A 22,425-nucleotide genomic window follows, 5' to 3' on the forward strand; every position below is an offset into this window, starting at 1 on the left:
ACATTTAAATATCACTCGATCTTGAGAGAGTTTGATAGACTTCTACAAAATCTATAGACTCAAAATTTAAGTAGGCTAATGCACTAGGGTGGAGTACAATGTTAATAAAAAAATATGGGAAACATTTAAATCTGAACCAAAAGTTTATTTACGATTTATCGCTCGATATATATGTATTAGAAGTTTAGGAAAATTAGAGTAATTTTTACAACTTTTCGACTAAACAGTGGCGATTTTACAAGGAAAATGTTGGTATTTTGAGCATTTTTGTCGAAATCAGAAAAACATATATATGGGAGCTATATCTAAATCTGAACCGATGTCAACCAAATTTGGCACGCATAGCAACAATGCTAATTCTTCTCCCTGTGCAAAATTTCAACTAAATCGGAGAAAAAAATTGGCCTCTGTGGTCATATGAGCCGAAAGCTATATATGGGAGATATATCTAAATCTGAACCGATTTCAACCAAATTTGGCACGCATAGCTACAATGCTAATTCTACTCCCTGTGCAAAATTTCAACCAAATTGGGACAAAAGTGTGGCTTCTGGGACCGTATTAGTCCATATCGGGCGAAAGATATATATGGGGGCTATATCTAAATCTGAACCGATTTCAATAAAATTTGGCACACTTGACTATAATACTAATTGTTCTTCTTGTGCAAAATTTTAAGCACATTAGGGTAAAACTCTGGCTTCTGGGACCATATAAGTCCATATCGGGCGAAATATATATATGGGAGCTATATCTAAATCTGAACCGATTTCTTCCAAAATCAATAGGGATCTATCCTGAGCCAAAACACATACTTGTGCCAAATTTGAATTTGGACTAAAACTGCGACCTAGACTTTGATTACAAAAATGTGTTCACGGACAGACGGACATGGCTATATCGACTCAGGAGCCCACCCTGAGCATTTTTGCCAAAGACACCATGTGTCCATCTCGTCTCCTTCTGGGTGTTGCAAACATATGCAATAACTTATAATACCTTGTTCCACAGTGTGGCGCAGGGTATAATAAAATTTTGAAAAAATTTTTTATAGAAATAAAATTCTGCAAAATTTTCTATAGAAATAAAATTTTGACAAAATTTTTTCTATAGCAGTAAAATTTTCACAAAATTTTCTATAGAAGTTAAATTTTTAGAACATTTTCTAAGAAATAAAGTTTTGAGAAAATTTTCTATAGAAATACAATTTTCATTAAATTTTCTATAGAAATAAAATTTGGCAAAATTTCTATAGAAATAAAATTTTCTATAGAAATGAAATTTTGACAACATTGCTATAAAGATAAAATTTCTATAAATTTTTTTCCAAATTTTCTATAGAAAAAAAGTTTTAACAAAATTTGCTATAGAAATAAAATGTTTATAAAATTTTCTATAGAAATAAAATTTTGGCAAAATTTCTATAGAAATAAAAATTTGGCAAAATTTTCGATAGAAATAAAATTTTTAACAAAATTTTCTAAAGAAATAAAATTTGGCAAAATTTTCTATAGAAATAAAATTTTCCAAAGAAATAAATTTTTTTTTACCGCAATAAAATTTTGACAAAATTTCCCATAGAAATAAAATTTTTCAAAATTTTATATAGAAATAAAATTTTTACAAAATTTTCTATAGAAATAAAATTTTGACAAAATTTCTATAGATATAAAATTTTGGCAAAATTTTCTATAGAAATAAAATTTTGGCAAATTTTTCTATAGAAATAAAATTTTGGCAAATTTTTCTATAAAATACAATTTTGATTAAATTTTCTATAAAATTTGGCAAAATTTCCATCGAAATAAAATTTTCTATAGAAATAAAAGTTTGACAGCATTTTCTATAGAGATAAAATTTAGATAAAAATTCTATAAAAATATTTTTTTCCAAATTTTCTATAGAAATAAAATTTTGTACAAAATTTTCAATAGAAATAATATTTTGTACAAAATTTTCAAGATTTTGACAAAATTGTCTAAAGTAATAAAAGTTTTTCTACAGCGATAAAATTTCGTCAAAATGTTCAATAGAAATAAAATGTTGTCAAAATTTTCTATAGAAATAAAATTTTGACAAAATTTTCAATAGAAGTAAAATTTTGGGAATGTTTTCTTAGAAATAAGATTTTGAGAAATTTTCTATAGAAATACAATTGTGAGAAAATTTTCTATAGAAAAAGAAATAAAATTTTGATTAAATTTTCTATAGAAATAAAATTTGGCAAAATTTCTATAGAAATAAAATTTTCTATAGAAATGAAATTTTAACAACATTACTATAGAGATGGAATTTCTATTAAAAAATGTTTTCCAAATTTTCTATAGAAATAGAGTTTTAACAAAATTTTCTATAGAAATAAAATTTGGCAAAATTTCTTATAGAAATAAAATTTTGTCAAAATTTTCTATAGAAATAAAATTTTTACAAAATTTCCTATAGAAATAAAATTTGCAAATTTTGGCAAAATTTTCTATAGAAATACAATTTTGGTTAAATTTTCTATAGAAATAAAATTTGGCAAAATTTCTATAGAAATCAAATTTTCTATAGGAATGAACTTTTGACAGCATTTTCTATAGAGATAAAATTTATATAAAATTTCTATAAAAATATTTTTTTACAAATTTTCTGTAGAAATAAAGTTTTATCAAAATTTTCTATAGAAAAAAAATTTGGCAAAATTTTCTATAGAAATAAAATTTTTACAAAATTTTTTATAGAAATAAAATTTGTTATAGTTGCCCAAATAAATTTGACAAACATTATTTTCCTCTGTTGGTTAAGCTACACTATAAATAGAAATAAAATTTTAATAGAAATAAAATTTTGACAAATTTTTCTATAGAAATAAAATTTTGACAATTTTTTCTATAGAAATAAAATTTTGACAAAATTTTCTATAGAAATAACATTTTGATAAAATTTTCTATAGAAATAAAATTTTGACACAATTTGTTATAGAACTCAACATTTGAACAAAATTTTCTATAGAACTAAAATTTTGACACAATTTGTTATAGAACTCAAAATTTTGACAAAATTTTCTATAGAAATAACATTTTGACAAAATTTGGACAAAATTGTCTATAGAAATAAAATTTTGACAAAATTTTCTATGGAAAAAAATTTTGACACAATTTGTTATAGAACTCAAAATTGGAACAAAATTTTCTATAGAACTAAAATTTTGACACAATTTGTTATAGAACTCAAAATTTGAACAAAATTTTCTATAGTAATAACATTTTGACAAAATTTCCTATGTAAATAAAATTTGGACAAAATTTTCTATAGAACTAAAATTTTGACACAATTTGTTATAGAACTCAAAATTTGAACAAAATTTTCTATAGAAATAAAATTTTGACACAATTTGTTATAGAATTCAAAATTTTGACAAAATTTTCTATAGAAATAACATTTTGACAAAATTGTCTATAGAAATAAAATTTTGACAAAATTTTCTATAGAAAAAAAATTTGACACAATTTGTTATAGAACTCAAAATTTGAACAAAATTTTCTATAGAACTAAAATTTTGACACAATTTGTTATAGAACTCAAAATTTTGACAAAATTTTCTATAGAAATAACATTTTGACAAAATTTTCTATAGAAATAAAATTTTGACACAATTTGTTATAGAACTCAAAATTTGAACAAAATTTTCTATAGAACTAAAATTTTGACACAATTTGTTATAGAACTCAAAATTTTGACAAAATTTTCTATAGAAATAACATTTTGACAAAATTTGGACAAAATTGTCTATAGAAATAAAATTTTGACAAAATTTTCTATGGAAAAAAATTTTGACACAATTTGTTATAGAACTCAAAATTGGAACAAAATTTTCTATAGAACTAAAATTTTGACACAATTTGTTATAGAACTCAAAATTTGAACAAAATTTTCTATAGTAATAACATTTTGACAAAATTTCCTATGTAAATAAAATTTGGACAAAATTTTCTATAGAACTAAAATTTTGACACAATTTGTTATAGAACTCAAAATTTGAACAAAATTTTCTATAGAAATAACATTTTGACAAAATTTGGACAAAATTGTCTATAGAAATAAAATTTTGACAAAATTTTCTATAGAAAAAAAATTTGACACAATTTGTTATAGAACTCAAAATTTGAACAAAATTTTCTATAGAACTAAAATTTTGACACAATTTGTTATAGAACTCAAAATTTTGACAAAATTTTCTATAGAAATAACATTTTGACAAAATTTCCTATATAAATAAAATGTTGACAAAATTGTCTATAGAAATAAAATTTTGACAAAATTTTCTATTGAAATAAAATTTTGACACAATTTGTTATAGAACTCAAAACTTTGACAAAATTTTCAATAGAAATAACATTTTGACAAAATTTCCTATATAAATAAAATTTTGACAAAATTTTCTATAGAAATAAAATTTTGACAAAATTTTCTATAGAAATAAAATTTTGACACAATTTGATATAGAACTCAAAATTTGAACAAAATTTTCTATAGAACTAAAATTTTGACACAATTTGTTATAGAACTCAAAATTTTGACAAAATTTTCTATAGAAATAACATTTTGACAAAATTTGGACAAAATTGTCTATAGAAATAAAATTTTGACAAAATTTTCTATAGAAATAAAATTTTGACACAATTTGTTATAGAACTCAAAATTTGAACAAAATTTTCTATAGAACTAAAATTTTGACACAATTTGTTATAGAACTCAAAATTTTGACAAAATTTTTTATAGAAATAACATTTTGACAAAATTTCCTATATAAATAAAATTTTGACAAAACTTTCAATAGAAATAACATTTTGACAAAATTTCCTATATAAATAAAATTTTGACAAAACTTTCAATAGAAATAACATTTTGACAAAATTTCCTATATAAATAAAATTTTGACAAAATTGTCTATAGAAATAAAATTTTGTCGAAATTTTCTATAGAAATAAAATTTTGACAAAACTTTCAATAGAAATAACATTTTGATAAAATTTCCTATATAAATAAAATTTTGACAAAATTTTCTATAGAAATAAAATTTTGACACAATTTGATATAGAACTCAAAATTTGAACAAAATTTTCTATAGAACTAAAATTTTGACACAATTTGTTATAGAACTCAAAATTTTGACAAAATTTTCTATAGAAATAACATTTTGACAAAATTTCCTATATAAATAAAATGTTGACAAAATTGTCTATAGAAATAAAATTTTGACAAAATTTTCTATTGAAATAAAATTTTGACACAATTTGTTATAGAACTCAAAACTTTGACAAAATTTTCAATAGAAATAACATTTTGACAAAATTTCCTATATAAATAAAATTTTGACAAAATTTTCTATAGAAATAAAATTTTGACAAAATTTTCTATAGAAATAAAATTTTGACACAATTTGATATAGAACTCAAAATTTGAACAAAATTTTCTATAGAACTAAAATTTTGACACAATTTGTTATAGAACTCAAAATTTTGACAAAATTTTCTATAGAAATAACATTTTGACAAAATTTGGACAAAATTGTCTATAGAAATAAAATTTTGACAAAATTTTCTATAGAAATAAAATTTTGACACAATTTGTTATAGAACTCAAAATTTGAACAAAATTTTCTATAGAACTAAAATTTTGACACAATTTGTTATAGAACTCAAAATTTTGACAAAATTTTTTATAGAAATAACATTTTGACAAAATTTCCTATATAAATAAAATTTTGACAAAACTTTCAATAGAAATAACATTTTGACAAAATTTCCTATATAAATAAAATTTTGACAAAACTTTCAATAGAAATAACATTTTGACAAAATTTCCTATATAAATAAAATTTTGACAAAATTGTCTATAGAAATAAAATTTTGTCGAAATTTTCTATAGAAATAAAATTTTGACAAAACTTTCAATAGAAATAACATTTTGATAAAATTTCCTATATAAATAAAATTTTGACAAAATTTTCTATAGAAATAAAATTTTGACACAATTTGATATAGAACTCAAAATTTGAACAAAATTTTCTATAGAACTAAAATTTTGACACAATTTGTTATAGAACTCATAATTTTGACAAAATTTTCTATAGAAATAACATTTTGACAAAATTTCCTATGTAAATAAAATGTTGACAAAATTTTCTATAGAAATAAAATTTTGACACAATGTGTTATAGAACTCAAAATTTGAACAAAATTTTCTATAGAACTAAAATTTTGACAACATTTGTTATAGAACTCAAAATTTTGACAAAATTTTCTATAGAAATAACATTTTGACAAAATTTCCTATATAAATAAAATTTTGACAAAATTGTCTATAGAAATAAAATTTTGACAAAATTTTCTATAGAAATAAAATTTTGACACAATTTGTTATAGGACTCAAAATTTGAACAACATTTTCTATAGAACTAAAATTTTGACACAATTTGTTATAGAACTCAACATTTTGACAAAATTTTCTATAAAACTAAAATTTTGACACAATTTGTTATAGAACTCAAAATTTTAACAAAATTTTCTATAGAAATAACATTTTGACAAAATTTTCTATAGAAATAAAATGTTGACAAAATTTTCTATGAAAATAAAATTTTCAGAAAATGTTTTATAGAAATAAAATGTTGACAAAATTATTATTCTAAATTATTTTTTACCGTCCCCTTCTGCTTTGTATTAGATGTGTTAGCTTTGAGACTACCTCCCTCAATTTATTAATTTTGTTATAATAACCGAAACACAAATAAAAAGTAGTTTTTCAGAGTGTTGCTTTGTTTTGCAACATGTATAAAACAATATTAAAAATAAAATATTAAAAATATTAAAAACAAACTTAAAGCAATAGTTTATAACTTACATTTTTGTTTATTGTTCCAATAACAGAATCTGTAGAAGCAACAATGTTGTTTTCCCCTGAGCTTTACTACTTTTTTCGGCAAACTCCAATGGGGTTTTTTTTTGAAATTTAAAACAGCTTTGATAATATTTATGGTTGAATATTAAAACTCTTTTTCTGTTAAAACTTTCACGCAATATGTTAAATTAGTTTGAGGGATTGATTTATTATTATGTCCAACACAATAATAAAATAATATAAAATTTTAATTAAAATTTCATTAGAGGAGACACTTTTTTGCTATTTTCTTGTAAATGATTTTAAGATGGTTTCACTATATAAGATTATTTTTATTTTTTTCTTTTTTTTAATATTCGTTAATACTTTTTTTCATTTAGATGACAAAAACACGTTTGTTTTGTATTTTGTTCGTTTTTTCTTTTTTTAATTTTTTGCTTTGCTTTAGTGACTTGGCCCTTTTAGCCTTTGTCGTTTTGCCGATTTACAGCATGCCATTGTGATTGGATTTTTCTACTGAAATGACAAAATATTAGTATGGATTTATCTTTAGTATTTTCACTTTTTCATTTATTTTTATATTTGTTATTGTTGTTGTTTTTTTATTTTTTTTTTTAGCAGATTCTGTGTAATATGGATACGCTATTTTTTTTTATAAAAGATAAATTTTTTTTCTTGAACATTGTTTGTTTTCTATTTGTGCTATATCAGAACCACAATTCTAGAAGATGAGTAACTGCTTTAACGTCATTACCATATCAAGAGAAATGTCTATATATTGTAATATGATAAGGCCGCATTTCAATAGGGATAGCTTGAATGCATATGAACGTCATTGTTAGATAAATATTATATTAGTTAAATATTTCCGATGATAATAATTTTTGTTTGGGGTAATGATAATTTTTCCATCCCACCCACCTAATACTATATACAATGAAAAAATATTAATTTGTTTTCAATTACGAAATTAATTGATCCAATTAATTTTTAATTGAAATGTTCTCAATCACAGAAATGATAGTATCAATCACCAAGGTTAGGTTAGGTGGCAGCCCGATGGTATCAGGCTCACTTAGACTATTCAGTCCATTGTGATATCACATTGGTGAACTTCTCTCTTATCACTGAGTGCTGCCCGATTCCAAGTTAAGCTCAATGACAAGGGACCTCCTTTTTATAGCCGAGTCCGAACGGCGTTCCACAATGCAGTGAAACCACTTAAAGAAGTTTTGTGACCCTCAGATATGTCACCAGCATTACTGGGGTGGGATAATCCACCGCTGAAAAACTTTTCGGTGTTCGGTCGAAGCAGGGATCGAACCCACGACCTTGTGTATGCAAGGCGGGCATGCTAACCATTGCACCACGGTAGCTCAATCACCAAAGTCAATTAAAAAATTAATTTATACGATTAATTATACTGTTACGTTTTTATATTTAGGCGTTTTTAATTACCCGACAATTAAAACACAGTTCTTCTAAATAACGACAATCTACAATTTATTTACTGACTTCACACTTTACAATTCGTTCACACTGAAGTTATTCGTTTGACGCTTTAATTAAGACTGACTCGTTAGCAGCATGCGAGCGCTTTTATATATGACGGTGTGGCAATACGAGAACATTCTGGTAGCACTACAATATTCTGGCAACGCCAGAACATTCTTAGACAATGCTAGAAGGATCTACGACCATTAAGTAATTCGTCTGGTGGCTGCCAAACACATACACACTCACATAGATATATGCTCGCATTACTACAACAACAATGACAATAGACAATGAGATGAAATGAGAAAGCAAAATAACAAAGCAAAGGGGTTGTTATTCTATGAGAGAGTAAGAACTAACATTTCGGTAAGCAAACAAAAGAACATAAAAGAAATTCAGGAAAATACTAGAAAATGAATGGATGATTCCAACAAGTGATAGCGAAATTTTATCGTTACAATTTTAAATTTTAAATTAACGGAAACTAATTTAAATAAACTTATATCTATAATTATCAAATTCGTAACACTGCCTCCCGCTTAAGCCTGTTCGTCCCGAACAGGCACAGAACCTGTTCCGTAAGGAGCCAATCGTTCCAGATGTACAACTTTCATCTTTGATCTAGGGCTGTCGTCCTTCTGAATCCGGTATACAACATCATTGATCTTCTTGATGACTTTGTATGGGCCTTCCCACTGTGTTTGCAGTTTAGGACACAATCCTTTCTTTCGTTGCGGGTTAAATAGCAGAACCAATTCTTCTTCTTGGAAGCCTTCAGTATTTACAGCACGATCGTATCTCGCCTTCATTCTGTTGCTGACCATTTTTATTTTGTTGCGCACTGATTCGTGAACTTCACCGAAAGTGTTTGGGATGTCGTTTCTGTTTTCTTCCATGGCGAGCTCATTAGGTTTAGCACCGAATATCAGATCACCAGGCAACTTCAACTCAGTTCCGAATAGAACATTGGCCGGTGTTCGAGAGGTGGAATCATGAATGGCAGATCTATACGACAGCAAAAACTTTGGTATATGCTCGTCCCAGTCCCTCTGGCCGTTGTCCACTACTTTTCGAAGATGTTCCTCCAGAGTGCGATTAAACCTTTCTACCATGCCATCGGATTGTGGATGTAATGGTGTAGTCCTCGTTTTCTTGATACCAAGGGATTCACACATCTCTTTGAATATGGCCGATTCAAAATTTCTTCCCTGGTCTGAGTGAATCTCGGACGGCACACCGTAGCGACATATCCAGTTTTTGTTGACAACATCCACAATCGTTTTTGCTTCTTGGTTTGGAATTGCATACACCTCCGGCCATTTGCTGAAGTAATCCATGACCACAAGGACATAACGGTTTCCAGAATCACTTACTGGGAAAGGGCCTGCCACGTCCATTGCTATTCTTTCAAACGGGGCTCCTGGTCTATATTCTTGCATAGGACCTCGACTTTTCCTTGTTGGACCTTTCGCCTTCATGCACTTCTCGCAATTGGCTACCCATTCAGCAATTGATTTCTGGCATCCAACCCAGTAGAATCGTTGCTTCACTTTCTCGGCGGTTTTGGTTATTCCCAGATGACCTCCACTGGGACCATTATGGAACTCCGCCAAAACATCTCTTATTTTGGAATCTGGAACGATGATCAAATTTCGGCTGCTCTTGCCATCTTCGCTTTCCCATTTACGTTGCAGGGATCCATTGACTAGAACTAAACTATCCCATTGAGCCCAGTATGATTTCATAAGTGGACTTTCGGCTGCAATGTCTTTCTTACTGGGCTTCTTGTTCTCTTCCTTTGCCAAAATAATTTTGATCAAAATGGGATCTTTACGCTGTTCTGTTGGCCAGTCCACTCCAGATTCGACGTGTAACAGCCGAATATCAACAATCTCCTCCTTGTGTTCAGCTTTCGAGCAGTGCTTGCATTCTATACTGCAAGGTCGACGTGACAAGGCGTCAGCGTTACCGTGTTTTCCACCTTTTCTATGCTCGATACTGAAATCATAGCTTTGGAGCCTCTCGATCCAACGTGCCAGTTGAGCTTCCGGATTCTTGAATTGGAGCAACCATCGTAGAGCTGAGTGATCAGTCCTGAGCAAGAAGTGTTGTCCATACAAATATTTATGATAATGTTTTACACTCTCTATGACGGCTAGCAGCTCTCGTCGCGTTACACAGTAGTTCTTTTCGGGCTTGGACAACGTTCGGCTGAAATATCCGATGACCTTCTCCTTGCCGTCTATCTGTTGGGATAGCACACCTCCAATACCATGCGCGCTAGCATCTGTATCCAAAACAAATTTTTCGCCCGGAATAGGATACGCTAGAACAGGAGCTGAACATAAAAGTTCTTTTAAATGTTGGAATGAATCCTCCTGTTCGTCGCTCCACTGGAACTTCTGACCTTTTTGCGTCAATTTATGGAGACTAGCGGCGATGCTGGCGAAGTTTGGGACGAATCGTCGGTAATATGTACATAACCCAAGGAAACTTCTTAATTCGTGTAGATTTCGGGGTCGTGGCCAATCTCTGACAGCTTGGATTTTGTCTTCATCGGTGGATATGCCCTCTGCAGTCACATGATGACCCAGGTATTTAACTTCCCGCTGGAAAAGGGAGCATTTCTTTGCGTTAATGCGTAGACCAGCGGCTGACAATTGCTGGATAACGTCTTTCAAGTTCTTATGGTGCTCGTCAAATGTTTTGCCCATCACTATGATGTCGTCCAAGTATATCAAGCACGACTTCCAGTGCAACCCCTTCAGTACCCGCTCCATCAATCTTTCGAAGGTAGCCGGAGCGTTGCAGAGCCCGAACGGCATTACATTGAATTGCCAGAGACCGCCATTAACGCCAAAAGCCGTCTTTTCCTTGTCTTTCTCGGCGATCTCTACTTGCCAATATCCACTCTGCAAATCAAGCGTAGAAAACCATGTTGTTCCGGCTAGTGTGTCCAACGTGTCATCAATGCGTGGAAGCGGATAACTGTCCTTTTTGGTGACATCATTCAGTTTTCTGTAGTCCACGCAGAATCGGGTACTTCCATCTTTCTTTTTGACCAGCACAACTGGGGAACACCAAGGACTTGATGATGGCTCGATCACTCCACTCTCCGCCATTTCCTTTATGAGCTTTTGAACTTCGTCTCTTTTTGCCAGGGGAACACTTCGTGGTGCCTGTTTTATGGGCCTTTCTTCTGCGGTTTTAATTTCATGTTTCACTACAGATGTTCTTCCTTGATTTCCCTTTTCAGAAGCAAAAGCAGAGGCGTTTTTCCACAACAATTGCTTGGCTTTATTTCTCTCTGACGGCGATAGATGACGTGTCCAAGCCTCGAAATACCCTTCTAGATGTTTTCTCACTGCTCCATGTGTCTTTGATGAGTTGCCTTCCAAATTGACTATTGCCTCGGCTGGTGTACATTTTCCAATATCAGAAAATTTTACAATTTGCTCATGATTGTCAGACAAGTTCAAGACACGAACTGGTATTAGTCTCTCTTCGTTCGTTGTTACCAGGGCATTTGCTATCAAGATGTTGTTGCTTTTGTTTTCTGCTGGTTCAACAACCCACAATTGGCCGACTTCACAATCTCCATTCATAGGAACCCATATAATTGCTTCGGCATTCGGTGGTATAGACTCTGACTGGCTCGTTGTCAAACGTCTGACAGGTGTATTCTCGTCGTATCCCACGTTTACCGTTATTTCGGCATCGCACCATGTCATTACACGACGCTTCATATCCAGATTGAGGCCAAAAGCAATCATGAAATCCGCTCCAATTATAACTTCGTCTACAATATCGGCCACAATGAAATCATAAGTAACGGATTTGTTAGCAATAGTTAATTTTACGGTGACCTTTCCATATACGGTTGCGGGTTCCCCTGTAGCCGTGCGTAGCTTGACTCCAATCAGTGGTGTAACTTTTCCTTTTACTAAATCAGATCTAATGATAGACTTTGATGCACCAGTATCCAACGTCAAAGTACGCTTGTCGCCATTAATAACACCCGCAATAGTTAAATTGCTATTTTTCTGTTGAACTATTGCTATGGAGATGGTGGGGCCATCGTCTGTGGGAGCCAGCTCTTGCCCCGCTGAACTAGCTCGATTTAGTTTAAAGGTGACTCACTTGACTGTGGGGTCACCTTCTTATGGCTATTGTTTAATGGAGATGGTGATGTGGACCTTGACCGTTTGCGTCGTGCTTTGCATTCTCGAGCTAGATGTCCCGGCTTATCACAGTTATAGCATTTGATCCGGGATTTATTTGCCTCTTGCTTCATTTCTTGCATTGCCTGCTTCATGGCCTCTTTCATCGACTCAATAACGGACTTTGATTCATCACACTCTGTCTCTACTTTACGTACCTTGTGAATTTGAGGCCGCGCTAGCAATCTCGCAGTCTCCTGTGCAAGTGCGAATGTTACTGTTTCAGCGAATGTAGCCTTTTGTGACGCATATGTTGCACATTTTATATCTGGGTCTCGAATTCCATTGACGAAGGTTTCAATCTTGATGCGGTCCACAAGAGGATGACTCTCACCTGGGTATGTCAAAAGCACTAGCCGCTCAACTTCTGTTGCGAAATCTTGTAGGGTTTCATTCGATTTCTGGATTCTTCCTCTCAATTCCATTCTGAAGATGTCCTGCTTGTGCTCTCCACCATACTTGCGTTGAAGTGCCGCTATTACTTCATTATAGTTATTTCTAGAAGCAGCGGGAATGCTTTGTATCACATCAGCAGCATTGCCCTTTAATGCCAATAGAAGTTCAATTGCTTTATCATCGTCATTCCACAAATTTCTACAAGCAACCATTTCGAATTGGAATTTGAAGACATCAAATGACGTTGAACCATCGAAAACAGGAGTTTTGATTTTTGAGCCCTCGATGACGCGCACTGGACCACCTTTAATTTCCAGCTCTGACATTTTTTTCTCAAGGTGTAGAAATTTTTCATCGTGAACCACAAATTTCTTATCCAATTCCACAATTTGATTTTCTATATGGTCCACACGTTTCTCCATGCCTTCAGAAATTTGTTGTAATTTTTCGTTGACCATTCTAGAATTTTCGTCGAATTTTTCTTCCAATTTTCTAGAATTTTCTTCCATTTTTCTAGAATTTGCTTCCATTTGTAGGGCATTTTCTTTCAGCAATTTTCTAGAATTTTCTTCCATTTTTCTAGAATTTTCTTCCATTTTTCTAGAATTTTCTTCCATTTATCTAGAATTCTCATCCATGATTTTTCTAGAGTTTTCTTCCATCATTTTGCTTAAAACATTGAGCATTGAGGTGTAATCCACAACACTTGAAGCCACAGATGGATTTTCTACACTGCTGGTATTGACGAGTATTGATTCGTCAATGTCCTCCTTAGAATCAAACTCATGCGTCGCAATGTCCATATTACGCCGTTCAAACTCTTCCAGTAGACGCTTTTGAAGCTGGGCCTTATTGCCTGTTGTCGGCAGGTCCAGTTTGCTCAATTCCTTTTTTAAGTCTTCCACACGAAGCTCATTAAACTTCATTGTAGATTTTTTTTCGTTATTTCACTTCCGACACCAATTGTTACGTTTTTATATTTAGGCGTTTTTAATTACCCGACAATTAAAACACAGTTCTTCTAAATAACGACAATCTACAATTTATTTACTGACTTCACACTTTACAATTCGTTCACACTGAAGTTATTCGTTTGACGCTTTAATTAAGACTGACTCGTTAGCAGCATGCGAGCGCTTTTATATATGACGGTGTGGCAATACGAGAACATTCTGGTAGCACTACAATATTCTGGCAACGCCAGAACATTCTTAGACAATGCTAGAAGGATCTACGACCATTAAGTAATTCGTCTGGTGGCTGCCAAACACATACACACTCACATAGATATATGCTCGCATTACTACAACAACAATGACAATAGACAATGAGATGAAATGAGAAAGCAAAATAACAAAGCAAAGGGGTTGTTATTCTATGAGAGAGTAAGAACTAACATTTCGGTAAGCAAACAAAAGAACATAAAAGAAATTCAGGAAAATACTAGAAAATGAATGGATGATTCCAACAAGTGATAGCGAAATTTTATCGTTACAATTTTAAATTTTAAATTAACGGAAACTAATTTAAATAAACTTATATCTATAATTATCAAATTCGTAACAATACCCTCCACCACAGGATGGGGGTATATTAACTTTATCATTCCGTTTGTAACACATCGAAATATTGCTCTAAGACGCCATAAAGTATATACTGGGTCGTGGTGAAATTCTGAGTCGATCTAAGCATGTCCGTCCGTCCGTCTGTTGAAATCACGCTAACTTCCGAACGAAACAAGCTATGGACTTGAAACTTGGCACAAGTAGTTGCTATTGATGTAGGTCTGACGGTATTGCAAATGGGCCATATCGGTCCACTTTTACGTATAGCCCCCATATAAACGGACCCCCAAATTTCATCCGATCCGGCTGAAATTTGGTACATGGTGTTAGTATATGGTCTCTAACAACCATGCAAAAATTGGTCCACATCGGTCCATAATTAAAGGGTGATATGGTCAAAATTTGGTCAATATAAACTTGACGTATTTCTTTCAATTTTGCATTTAAAAAACCTGAACACCCCTCATTTTGAAGGTGTGTGTGTGTAGAATGTTGCCCCTATTTTGATTTTGGAATTCACTCTTCAGTTGTCCAAATGCCGTCCAAGCAAGAAGAGCAGCGTATCAAAATTTTGCTCGCGCATCGCGAAAATCCGAGCTACTCGCACGCAAAGCTGGCAAAATCGCTAAAAGTTGCCAAATCAACCGTTACAAATGTAATTAAAGTGTTTGGGGAACGTTTGTCGACAGCCAGGAAGTCTGGATCGGGGGGAAATCGAAAACCGGAAGCCGCTGAGACGACAAAGAGAGTTTCAAGCGAAACCCTAACCTCTCTATCCGAGATGCCGCAAATAAGCTGGGTGTATCGTCTACAACCGTGCATCGTGCCAAAAAACGAGCCGGACTATCGACTTACAAGAAGGTAGTGACTCCAAATCGCAATGATAAACAAAATACGACGGCCAAAGCGCGATCCCGGAGGCTGTACACGACGATGCTGACGAAGTTTGACTGCGTGGTAATGGACGACGAAACCTACGTCAAAGCCGACTACAAGCAGCTTCCCGGACAGGAGTTTTATACGGCAAAAGGAAGGGGAAAGGTAGCAGATATTTTCAAGCACATAAAACTGTCAAAGTTCGCAAAGAAATATCTGGTTTGGCAAGCCAAGAAATTTACGTGAAAGAGTGTTTGAATAAACGTCTGCTGCCTTTCGTGAAGAAATACGGTTGTTCCGTACTATTTTGGCCGGATTTGGCATCTTGCCATTACGGTAAAAAGGCCATGGAGTGGTACGCCGCCAACAACGTTCAGGTGGTTCCCAAGGACAAGAACCCTCCCAACACGCCAGAGCTCCGCTCAATTGAGAAATACTGGGCTATTGTCAAGCGGAACCTAAAGAAGACCAAAAAAACTGCTAAGGACGAGCAGCAGTTCAAGGCAAACTGGATTTCTGCGGCGAAGAAGGTGGACAAGGTGGCTGTACAAAATCTGATGGCAGGTGTCAAGCGTGTGGCCCAGCAATACGGATTTGAAAAAGCGAAAGCCTAATTGAATATTTCTCCTGAATTTTATACTAATTGAACTTGGAAAAGAAATTTAATTTGATTTTTTTAAATAAACGATTTCACCGATTTACACGCGTTTTCCCTTGACCAAATTTTGACCATATCACCCTTTATATATAGGCCCCATATAAACCGATCCCCAGATTTGGCTTGCGCAGCCTCGAAGAGAAGCAAATTTCATCCGATCCGGCTGAAATTTTATACATAGTGTAAGTATATGGTCTCTAGTGACCATGCAAATTGGTCCACATCGGTCCATAATTATATATAGCCCCCATATAAACCGATCACCAGATTTGACCTCCGAAGACCAAATTTCATCTCATTCAGTTGAAATTTGGTACGTGGTGTTAATATATGGCCTCAAACACCCATACAAAAATTGGTCGAAATCGGTCCATAATTATATATAGCCCCCACATAAACCGATCCCCAGATTTGACCTCCGGTGCCTTTTGGAGAAGCAAAATTCATCCGATCTGGTTGAAATTTGGTACATGGTAGTTTTGGAGCCTCTTGGAGGAGCAAATTTCATTCGAGTCAGTTGAAATTTGGTACATTGTGCTAGTGTATGGCCGTTAACAACCATGCCTAACTAGGTCCATATCGGTCTATAGTTATATATAGCCCTCAAAGAAATCGATCCCCAATCACACAAAAATTGGTCCACATCAAGTTCATAATTGTATATAGCCCCCATATAAGCTCGGCTACAGTGAGGAATGGAGGAAATTGCTCATCTTGCCCCCTCCCCTTGCCAAACTGACAATTTTTAAAAAAGCAAAAAAAAAAAATAAATAAATAAATAAACAATTATGATACTTGTGAAATCATCCTCGTTAATTGGACAGTTATACCAATTAAAATTCAAAACTTTTTGTTTTTATTCGAATAGGTAACATTTGTTTATCTTCTTTTTGGATGATTTGCATGCCATTTAGCCACTTGTTCTAAAATGAATCTTAATGTGTGAATACAGACTACGAATGACCATCAAATTAAAGTGTTTTCTCTCCAGTGACGCACATATTGTGGATAATTCTATTAAAGATTGAGAATGATTAATCAGTTAATAGCACTTATCGCTGATTTGTGGTTCTTCGATTTCGAAATAAATTACATGGTCACCATCCAAAAATAATATTTTGCTCTTGATGTAGGTCGGATGGTATTGCAAATGGGCCATATCGGTCCACTTTTACGTATAGCCCCCATATAAACGGACCCCAAATTTAACTTGCGATTGCTCTAAGAGAAGCAAATTTCATCCCATCCGGCTGCAATTTGGTACATGGTGTAAGTATATGATATCTAACAACAATGCAAAAATTGGTCCACATCAGTCCATAATTAACAGGTTGGCTGATAAGTTCCCGGTCTGACACATAGATGGCGTCGCTAGTATTAAATGCATATTATTTTTATATAGTACCAACCTTCAAATGATTCGTGTCAAAATTTGATGTCTGTAAGTCAATTAGTTTGTGAGATAGAGCGTCTTTTGTGAAGCAACTTTTGTTATTGAGAAAAAATGGAAAAAAGGGAATTTCTTGTTTTGATAAAATACTGTTTTCTGAAGGGAAAAAATACGGTGAAAGCAAAAACTTGGCTGGATAATGAGTTTCCGGACTCTACCCCAGGGAAATCAACAATAATTGATTGGTATGCAAAATTCAAGCGTGATGAAATGAGCACGGAGGACGGTGAACGCAGTGGACGCCCGAAAGAGGTGGTTACCGACGAAAACATCAAAAAAAAATCCACAAAATGATTGTGATTAACCGTAAAATGAAGTTGATCGAGATAGCAGAGGCCTTAAAGATATCAAAGGAACGTGATGGCCATATCATTCATCAATATTTGGATATGCGGAAGCTCTGTGCAAAATGGGTGCCGCGCGAGCTCACATTTGACAAAAAACACCGTCTTGATGATTCTGAGCGGTGTTTGCAGCTGTTAACTCGTAATACACCGGAGTTTTTCCGTCGATATGTGACAATGGATGAAACATGGCTCCATCACTATACTCCTGAGTCCAATCGACAGTCTGCTAAGTGGACAGCGAACGGTGAACCGTCTCCGAAGCGTGGAAAGACTCAAAAGTCCGCTGGCCAAGTAATGGCCTCTTTTTTTTTGGGATGCGCATGGAATAATTTGTATCGATTATCTTGAGAAGGGAAAAACCATCAACAGTGACTATTATATGGCGTTATTGAAGCGATTGAAGGTCGAAATCGCGGCAAAACGGCCCCATATGAAGAAGAAAAAAGTGTTGTTCCACCAAGACAACGCACCGTGCCACAAGTCATTGCGAACGATAGCAAAAATTAATGAATATTCTCCAGATCTGGTCCCCAGCGACTTTTTCTTGTTCTCAGACCTCAAAAGGATGCTCGCAGGGAAAAAATTTGGCTGCAATGAAGAGGTGATCGCCGAAACTGAGGCCTATTTTGAGGCAAAACCGTAGGAGTACTACCAAAATGGTATCAAAAAATTGGAAGGTCGTTATAATCGTTGTATCGCTCTTGAAGGAAACTATGTTGAATAATAAAAACGAATTTTGACAAAAAAATCTGTTTTTCTTTGTTAGACCGGGGACTTATCAGCCAACCTGTTACATACAGCCCCCATATAAACCGATCTCTGATTTGGCTTGCGGAGCCTCTAAGAAAAGCAAATTTCATCCGATCCGGTATGGTATCTAACAACCATGCAAAAATTGGTCCACATCAGTCCATAATTACATATAGCCCCCATATAAACCGATCCCCCGATTTGGCTTGCGGAGCCTCTAAGAGAAGCAAATTTCATCCGATCCGGCTGAAATTCGGTACATGGTGTTAGTATATGGTCTCTAATAACCATGCAAAAATTGGTCCACATCGGTCAATAATTATATATAGGCCCCATATAAACCGATCACCAGATTTTACCTCCGGAGCCTCTTGGAAGACCAAAATTCATCTGATTCAGTTGAAATTTGGTACGTGCTGTTAATATATGGCCTCAAACACCCATGAAAGAATTGGTCGAAATCGGTCAATAATTATATATAGGCCCTATATAAACCGATACCCAGATTTGACCTCCGGAGCCCCTTGGAAGAGCAAAATTCATCCGATTCGGTTGAAATTTGGTACGTGATGTTAGTATATGGTATCCATCAACTACACTGAAAAAAAGCATGTCCGATTCCAAAGATTTTATCTTTACTTTAACAATTTTGCTATTGATTCCGAGACAAAGAAGCGGAGAATACAATTAAGGATACTTTTAAGACACAATTCTCTTTTAAATTTGGGGTGTGTGTACTTGCTTTTAGGAAGCAAATTCTAATTTTTCGTTTTTTCAGATTTTTTTTTCTTCATATGCTATCAGTCCTTTAAAAACGAATTAACGACAACTTTATTTTCTAAATTCAGACTCGGCTTCCAGTAGAAAATATGCTATGTTTCAAGTAAAAAATGTCTTTAAAATAAAGTTTTGAAAAACATGTCCTATATTTGAATGATTTTTTGCATTGTAGTCAGTCAAGATGCAAAAAGACAACAAATTTAAAGACAATTTCATTCATTTTAAAGAATTTAAAGTCATGTTGACCTTAGGCCAAAAATGTTTTCTTTCATGTTATGATACCCATTTTTAAGTCAAAGCACTTAATTATAAGGACAATACGACTTCATTAAAAAGTTTATCGACTTTTGGACAAGGAAAAAAATCTTTATATTAGAGAAATGCGTCTTCTATGCTAAGCAAAATTTGCGTTTGTATTTTAAGGACATAAAATCTCTGACCTCACGGCAATATTTTTTTCAGTGTACGTACCGTGCTAAAGTCCATGTCGATTCGTAATTATTTGTAGACTTACCTATACATAACTTTTTTGTCTAATATATACCACGTATGCACTAACTCACAATTTAGAAAACGATGTAAAGAAGTTTTAAGATAGGTTAGGTTAGGTGGCAGCCCGATGTATCAGGCTCACTTAGTCTATTCAGTCCATTGTGATACCACATTGGTGAACTTCTCTCTTATCACTGAGTGCTGCCCGATTCCATGTTAAGCTCAATGACAAGGGACCTCCTTTTTATAGCCGAGTCCGAACGGCGTTCCACATTGCAGTGAAACCACTTAGAGAAGCTTTGAAACCCTCAGAAATGTCACCAGCATTACTGAGGTGGTATAATCCACCGCTGAAAAACTTTTTGGTGTTCGGTCGAAGCAGGAATCGAACCCACGACCTTGTGTATGCAAGGCGGGCATGTTAACCATTGCACCACGGTGGCTCCAAAGTTTTAAGATACCACAACCCAAGTAATTCGATTGTGGATGACAGTCTTTCGTATAAGTTTCTACGCAATCCAAGGTGCAGGGTAGATAAGAATCGGCCTGGCCGAATTTACGGCCATATATATTTGTTTTTTTTTTAATTCAATTATTTTTTTATTTCGAAAAATATTGGTGATATATTTTCTGTGAATTTATCCAATTCACAATTTATGAATTGAAAGAATAGAAGAAAAAAAATCGCTATTTTTATACAATTTGCTTGAAATATAAAAAGAAGCCACAACATGATTTCTTTTTCAATTTGTACCATATGTAGAATTGGATCGGAATATTTGGACTCGACTATAAAACGCTCATTGATAAGAGGGAAATTCAAATAGTCACTTTACCAAATGTAAACTTAAAGGGTAAATATTTTCCAAATGGGCTAAGAAAGTTAGGAAATCACGGTGCCAAGAATATCGATTCATATGAATCACACTATTTTTCAAATATGCCAATAATACAACAAGAGCATGATTCTTGCTATTATTTTAATGGAATTTTCTACGATTGCATTCTTTTTCTCATATCTCAAATATTAACTACAATTCCTTATTATATACTGCTTATCAATCCAATAGAAAACAAGTATATACGGGCGTAAGTTCGGCCAGGCCGAATCTTATGTACCCTCCACCATGGATTCCGTAGAAACTTTTACGAAAGACTGTCATCCACAATCGAAATACTTGGGTTGTGGTATCTTAAAACTTGGGAGCCACCGTGGTGCAATGGTTAGCATGCCCGCCTTGCATACACAAGGTCGTGGGTTCGATTCCTGCTTCGACCGAACACCAAAAAGTTTTTCAGCGGTGGATTATACCACCTCAGTAATACTGGTGACATTTCTGAGGGTTTCAAAGCTTCTCTAAGTGGTTTCACTGCAATGTGGAACGCCGTTCGGACTCGGCTATAAAAAGGAGGTCCCTTGTCATTGAGCTTAACATGGAATCGGGCAGCACTCAGTGATAAGAGAGAAGTTCACCAATATGGTATCACAATGGACTGAATAGTCTAAGTGAGCCTGATACATCGGGCTGCCACCTAACCTAACCTATCTTAAAACTTCTTAACATCGTTTTCTAAATTGTGAGTTAGTCCATACGTGGTATATATTAGACAAAAAAGTTATGTATACTTAAGTCTACAAATAATTACGAATCGATATGGACTTTTGCACGGTACGTAGAGAGTCAGCATTGAAATATGGGGGTCGCTTATATGGGGGCTATATACAATTATGAACTTGATATGGACCAATTTTTGTGTGATTGGAAATCGATTTATATGAGGGATATATATATATATATATAACTATAGACCGATATGGCCCTAGTTAGGCATGGTTGTTAACGGCCATATACTAGCACAATGTACCAAATTTCAACTGACTCGGATGAAACTTGCTCCTCCAATGGGCTCCAAAACCAAATCTCGGTATCGGTTTATATGGGGGCTATATATGATTATGGACTGATATGGACCACTTTTGGCACGGTTGTTAAATATCATATACAACCACCACGTACCAAATTTCAACCAGATCGGATGAATTTTGCTTCTCCAAAAGGCATCGGAGATCAAATCTGGGGATCGGTTTATATGCGGGTTATATATAATTATGGACTGATATGAACCAATTCCTGCATGGTTGTTGGATACCAAATACTAACATCACGTACCAAATTTCAACCGAATAGACCGGAAGTCTAATCGCTTTATATGGGGGCTATATATAATTATGGACCGATTTCAACCAATTTTTGCATGGGTGTTTGAGGCCATATATTAACACCACGTACCAAATATCAACTGAACCAGATGAATTTTGATCTTCCAAGAGGCTCCGCAAGCCAAATCTGGTGATCGGTTTATACGGGGGCTATACATAATTATGCACCGATGTGAACCAATTTTTGCATGGTTGTTAGAGACCACATACTAACACCATGTCCCAAATTTCAACCCGATTGGATGAAATTTGCTTCTCTTAGAGGCTCCGAAAGCCAAATCGGGGAAT

The 22,425-nt window shown here is 33.6% G+C and overlaps 1 protein-coding gene across 1 annotated transcript in view; it reads right to left on the bottom strand.

The window, feature by feature from the left end:
* Positions 1–22,425, bottom strand: part of Exn (Ephexin) — a 204,063-nt gene that overhangs the window by 180,022 nt on the left and 1,616 nt on the right. The window contains exon 2 of the mRNA XM_075307890.1: positions 6,889–7,401. The gene's annotated coding sequence lies outside the window, so the exon portion shown is untranslated. The remainder of the gene's footprint in view (positions 1–6,888; positions 7,402–22,425) is intronic.

This window comes from Haematobia irritans, chromosome 4 (assembly GCF_050003625.1).
Source record: "Haematobia irritans isolate KBUSLIRL chromosome 4, ASM5000362v1, whole genome shotgun sequence".
Classification (NCBI taxonomy): Eukaryota; Metazoa; Arthropoda; class Insecta; order Diptera; family Muscidae; genus Haematobia; species Haematobia irritans.